The sequence below is a fragment of the Limulus polyphemus genome, unplaced genomic scaffold (assembly GCF_000517525.1).
Source record: "Limulus polyphemus unplaced genomic scaffold, Limulus_polyphemus-2.1.2 Scaffold13895, whole genome shotgun sequence".
Taxonomy (NCBI): domain Eukaryota; kingdom Metazoa; phylum Arthropoda; class Merostomata; order Xiphosura; family Limulidae; genus Limulus; species Limulus polyphemus.
The window spans coordinates 841-7,012 of record NW_013679505.1 but is presented as its reverse complement, the minus strand read 5'-3'; the positions used below and the strand labels follow the sequence as shown (position 1 = coordinate 7,012).

Genomic DNA, 6,172 nt, shown 5'->3' with positions numbered 1-6,172 from the left:
CAAGAGAGGAAAGTTATTGCCAGTATGGAATTTAACCTGATAAGGTAAAGTATGGTGAGGAATTTTTTTGGCTTGATGTCTGTTTCGCTAACCATGAAGGCCTATCAAGAACACTGAAAGTGAAGTGACTAACAAGGCTCTGGTAATAGTCACGGTAGGCCTAGCAGATAGACCTGAACTCTATAGTTTGTCCTGAGGTGGTTGAATGAGTTCCCGTGGACCCAAAAATATAAATGTCATAATTTGGGTCACGAATACAAGAAACAATAAATTTCGAACCCATTCAGATGGGACATTGAAACATATGAAACTCTACATATCCAAGGACTGAAGAAGTTACAACACCTTCACGCAAGGAAAAGAAATATATTGGTACTGTATAACAAGATTAAAGATGTCGATGCTGTAAGTGTAGAACAAATATGACTGTACTGTATAGATAAAGGAACAACAATAGTGAAGATGTTTTAAAATATTTAGTGTTGTCATCTTTGAGGCAAAATATAGGAATTCTGATGTGCAAATCACAGCTTACCACCTTACTTATAAGAGTCATATGACCAGAGCTGTAGAGGTATTCTAGTTGATCAATGCCATATGTGACGTGACTTGCTCATAGAAGATCAAGATAACTTCTCCAGCAGGCCTTATGACTTAGGCCAAACAAATAAATATCTCATAAGATTGATACTGGAAATGTAGCCCAACATTTATGACAGAAGTGATAGAACTAAGTGCTATTTCCTTTGATTCATTTATTGTACTTGTGGAGAAGAAGAAAAATAAATTTGATCCTCAGGGTTTTGAATTGACTACCAGGAGGTGAATGAAGTCAGAAGGAAGGATATCTACCCTCTGTCAAGGATTTATTCGATTTTGAATGTTCTACCTGTATGAAAATGGTTTTCAACATTGGATCATAAGTATGTTTATTGGGAAATGTAAATCGACCAAGCAAGTAGAGAGAAAATAGCCATTACTGTGAAATAATGGATTGTGGCAATTTGTTGTGTTACCATTTAGAATAAGTAATGTGTCTGGTACATCTTGTTGACTAACTGAATGTGGTCTCTCCGATATATCCATGAACATCGTACTCATCTACTTGGATAATATAATCCAATGTGGGAAGACCTTTGATAATGTTTATGAAAGTTTTCTATTGACTGAGTAAATAGAACATTAAGCTAAATTCCAAGAAGTGTGAACTTTTCTGTCAATATATGAGTTTCCTGGGACAAATTGTCAGTTGAGAGGAAATGGAACACCGTACTCAGCTACTTGGATAATATATTCATACATGGGAAACACTTGATAATGTTTATGAAAGTTCTGGATAAGTGTGAATTGTTCTGTCAATAAACGAGTTTGCCAGAACATATTGTCAGAGAAAGAGAGTGCCCAAAGATCCATCTTAGATTGAACCTATTCATTATTGGCTAACACCAAAGAAGTACGGTGAGGTAAGAGTATTCCTTGGACAATGTTATTACTAAAACCATTCTCTAGCATAGCTCATCCTCTATATCAATTATTTCAAAAACTCAACAAGGTTCGTTGGAGTGTTGATCGCATAAATAAACAAGAGAATGAAAAGATAACAGTTTTACCACAAATAGTATGTGATTATCTACTATACCGCGGCAATGGATGGTTGCAGAAAGATGCTGTATATCTTGGAAAAATCTACTACATTTTTTATGATACATAAGTCATTATCATTAGCAGTTGTACGGACAAACGTTCGCACTTCAGCCAGATCATGTAGCATTGAATTAGTTTGCAGATTATCGCATTTCAAAAAGCTAGGTAATCTTCAAAGAGTTTAACTAACTTTCACATCATCCTGAACGGAACCTTGGAAATACTGATGATTCATCTCGACGACTGTATGTGAATAAAGAATGCAAACACTGTGAAAAGGAAGAAGCAATATATAATAAAAACAACCAGCTTTATCGTTACGTGGAATGGACTTGGAAGTATATTTTCCAAAATAATCCAAAACGAAATACCTAACGACTGAAAAGTTACAACACCTTGACGCAAGGAAAGCAAAGATTATGGTGCGACATAGGAATATCAACTATGTTGGTACTGTATAAAAAGGTTAAATATGTTTATCCTGTAGGTGGAGAACTAATATTACTGCACTCTACAGATAAAAGAACAGCAATAGTGATGGTGTTTTAAAAGTAAATTTAAGATAATGCTACTGTGTTGGTAGAACAAAGATCAAAGTGGTATAATGGAACAGTAGAGATGGTAATTTTGCCATTTCAGTTATTATATTTTTTCGAGATCTCAACGACAGCTAATATATTTTGTTAATTTGAGTGTAACGTTTGTAACTTTCATAGTTCTCGTTCAGAAGATTGTGCCATATTTATTCATGTTATAAAACAACAAACATTTTATTCTGTTAGCTTTGGAATAGCAATGACGTACTGGAGTATACAACACAGCCTGGTAGCTACCATAATCACTTATAGAGTGGTTGATACTTTTGGTTATATTTGTTGTTTTGGTCATCCTGCAGTTACTGCTATAGAGGTAAGTGCAGTTGTTTTAAAAACATTTCTTTGTAGAAATATACTTAAGAAAAATATAAAATAATCTGTCTTAAATGTTTAATCTCACCTTCCATTCATTTTAAAATTATTATTATTTAACTATTTTATTTCTAGAACTAAAAAACTAGAAAAGTACATTACGACACAAGTTACATTATATTGAAAATATGAAAACTGTCATCCTTAGGTGGTTACTCTCTCTGTCAGACTTACTCTTGAAAGTATATATATATATACATACATACGTATTAAGTTCAAAGTCTAAATTATTGTTTAATACATAATTTTTAATTCTTCCAATTGGAGAACATTTTTCTTTAGTTCTTGAATTCAATTATACTTGTACAAACGTTTATGAGAGTGGTCTAGTTATTACTCAGCTGGAAATATAGATAGAGTTATCATTAGGGTATAGACAAGTTATATTTTTATTTACGTGTAAAGTTTTATTTATTTCGTGTTCATTGGTTGTGTTTGCTGATACAACTAATGACTAAACACTATATAGTTCATATAATATATTTCCTAACTTATAAGTGTTATAACATTTAGTTTGTGTATTTAAATGTCAAGTCACGCAATAAATTACCCTGTGGCTTCAGGTTTAGCTTTAACTCCTCTCTGTACGAATAGCGTACATACTTTATTTGTGAATCCTAGTAATCTCCAACCTGCTTCTGATGGGTAAGTTACAAGTTTCTGTAAACTTACGTGATGTTTCTAGAACTAAAACACAGGCTACTAGTTTTAACTTTCAACTACCTTATCTTACTTTTACTCAAAATCATCAAAATTATTGCTTTTTATTATCGACTATAACCCACTAGATCCTGTACATTATTGTTAGTAGTCAGTGTTAATTATTTTAGCGCTTACATGAAATAAACTTTTACATTACTTAAGTTAAGGTTCTTACAGAACACCGTTTAAGGCCTAAAGTCATGGTTATGAATATGTAATGTTCTTAGGTTTTAGTGTTCCTTATGGTATTTCCTAACAGAACAAAACGTTTTGAAGTCTGTACAGTAGCTTTATAGGGTTATATACGTTATACATTGTTCATTTATTAAATTTATGGTATTTGGAAATGTTAAATGTTAGCTGTTGAAATTGGCTAAATGATATGTTAGCTAATAAACTGGAGTAAGGTATTTTAAAGAAACAAATATTAACATCACATCGGCAAATTGAAGCTGTCATTTACACATAACTTTTATCTATTATTAATTTTTTGTTTGTTTCATTGTTTGTAAGTAAGTACAAAGCTATATAATGGGTTATATAATGCTGTGCTCACCACGGGTATAGAAACCTGGTTTCTAGCGTCCTGCATACATACGGCTGTCCAACTATGGGGAGAAGAGTGTAAAATTTATCATTATTCCAGACAACCCATGACGCGTTGGGTCACCCACTATTCAGAGGTTATGAATAATTCAAGCTAATTTCAATATTGCACAGAAATGAAGGTTTAGTTTGAGATAATTTAATTAAATATTTCGATCAATTAATGTTATTCATAATTCAAGAAAAGATATTTGATTGTTGATCGGGAGTAAAAGTAAAAGTCAGAGTTTTCAGGTATTGTGATGAATTAGTTCATTATGTTGTGGTCTTTCCTCTTAAACCTTCTACAAATAAAAAACAGTAACAATTTATTTTTTCTTTGAATTACCTACCATAACCAAGGTATATTATTGAGAACTTCTTCACGATCTTGTTTTTGTCATCTTACGCCATTTAATGAAGATGGGAACATTGACAAGGAAATAGATTTGAACGAAGAAGTTTCATAAAGAGAGCGAACGGTAGTGTGATGTAAAATTACTCATGCTACAAATTTTCATAAAACTGACTCGAAAAACGGCGCTAACTCGGTAACCCGTGGCCCGATGAAATTTTGTAAAGAGCACGAACTGTAGCGTGAATGATTTTTTGACTGAGAAAATAATCAAACAAACAATCTCAGATTTTACCCCGATCCACATAATAATGCACAATTATGCAAACATACAAACCATCTCCTATACATTCTTTTATAATTCGCTAAATTACTTCGCGAAAAATTGGCAAAAAAGGACCTACTATACGAATTGCATACACGATGAAGATAGACCTAAGTATCTCTCGCCAATTAACGTATATCTTAGATATAAGAATTTAATAAGGCCGTTTAACTCTAGACCAAAAATCTCACATTAGTTTGAAGCTGATGCGACAACATTGAAAGGATTTTAATGTACATTGTTCACGATTAGTATTGGAACTAATGAAGTGTGTAAATATATGTTGAACTTTTCGCCATGGACAGAACTCTGTAATACGGAATATAAGAGATAGTATATTTAACACAAATATTAAAACCAACATAGACAAAGGGTTCAGGGTAAGTGCGGTTTACTCTGGCCCTCATGTCGTATTCATATTTTATTCAAAAGAACCTAAATCAACAATAGTAGAAGAGGGAGGAGGAGGTCACTTGAACCTGACCCTCCCAGGTCTTTCAGACCTAAATTCCTATAATGTAACGATACACGAGGGTTATCTGAGCATAGTCGTACCTAATTGTGAACTGATAGGTTAAAGGAAACACTGCTGTTCAAAATCATTTGAGGTCAGTGAAGCTGGAAAACTTTCATAGCTGAAATCCATTGTACAAAGCTATAACCCTGTACATAATGAACACCGCACATTCAGTTACTGTTATATTAATAAAATGTAGCGAGCATCAAAACATGTATTTATTAAAGGAAAAAACAACAACATAGATATATTTAATTACAGTCCTTGCTACAATGTTTACAACAGGCTTACAACAATATGTTGAGTTTGACTGATTGCTTTTGTTAAACACAAAGCTACACAAATAGCTGTGCTCTGCCCCCTGCAGGTATCAAAAAATAATTTTTGGTATTTTTAAATAGATAATTTAGGCAGAGTATTCTTACTGATTTGACTGTGAAATGGGCCGTACTGCCTATTAGGGAAACGCTTATAGAAATATATTTTCGTGCTGCTTTCCATCAAAATGTTTCGGAATTACACATATACTATCTTCAGCAAATCTATGAAAATGACAACTAAACAATCTTTACATCAATTAAAAATAGAATGAATAGTGTTAGAAAACTTATAAAATATTCAGTTAAAAAAAGAGCTATTTGAATAAAGCAAGGGGGAAAGAGTTTAAATTTCTATTGAGGCCTGGATTTTCGTTCATAACATGTATACTTTATTTTATCAACAGTTCGTGACCATTACAATCAGTAGTTACAATTAAAAAGTCTTCTATGGAAATGGGGTGTGATTATGACGTTTCGTTGTGAAACTTTATAGGAGAGTTAGGTGGAGTTTGAAGTTGAAGTCCAGTTCTGTTAGAAACTCCCACATGTACCAAGGTGCGTATTTGTAAATGGTGAGAATCTTGGAATTGGCATGAAAAAATCACATTCATGGGTCATAAATTTATGTTTCTTTGGACAAATGATGAAAAGTGGAAATACTGGCGCTTTTTTCATATTATTATTTGCTGTTTTATAACTACCACAACAATATTAATTCAACAGTGAAACGTCACTCATTCACTATAGTTCCCCAGT

At 32.8% G+C, this 6,172-nt stretch overlaps 1 long non-coding RNA gene across 1 annotated transcript; it reads right to left on the bottom strand.

The window, feature by feature from the left end:
* Positions 1-4,418: 4,418 nt before the first annotated feature.
* LOC111084127 lies at positions 4,419-5,348 on the bottom strand. The gene is made up of 3 exons (XR_002609403.1): positions 5,338-5,348; positions 4,713-4,718; positions 4,419-4,512 (listed from the first exon to the last, which is right to left on the bottom strand). It is a non-coding gene; the product is annotated as an uncharacterized LOC111084127 (long non-coding RNA).
* Positions 5,349-6,172: the final 824 nt, after the last annotated feature.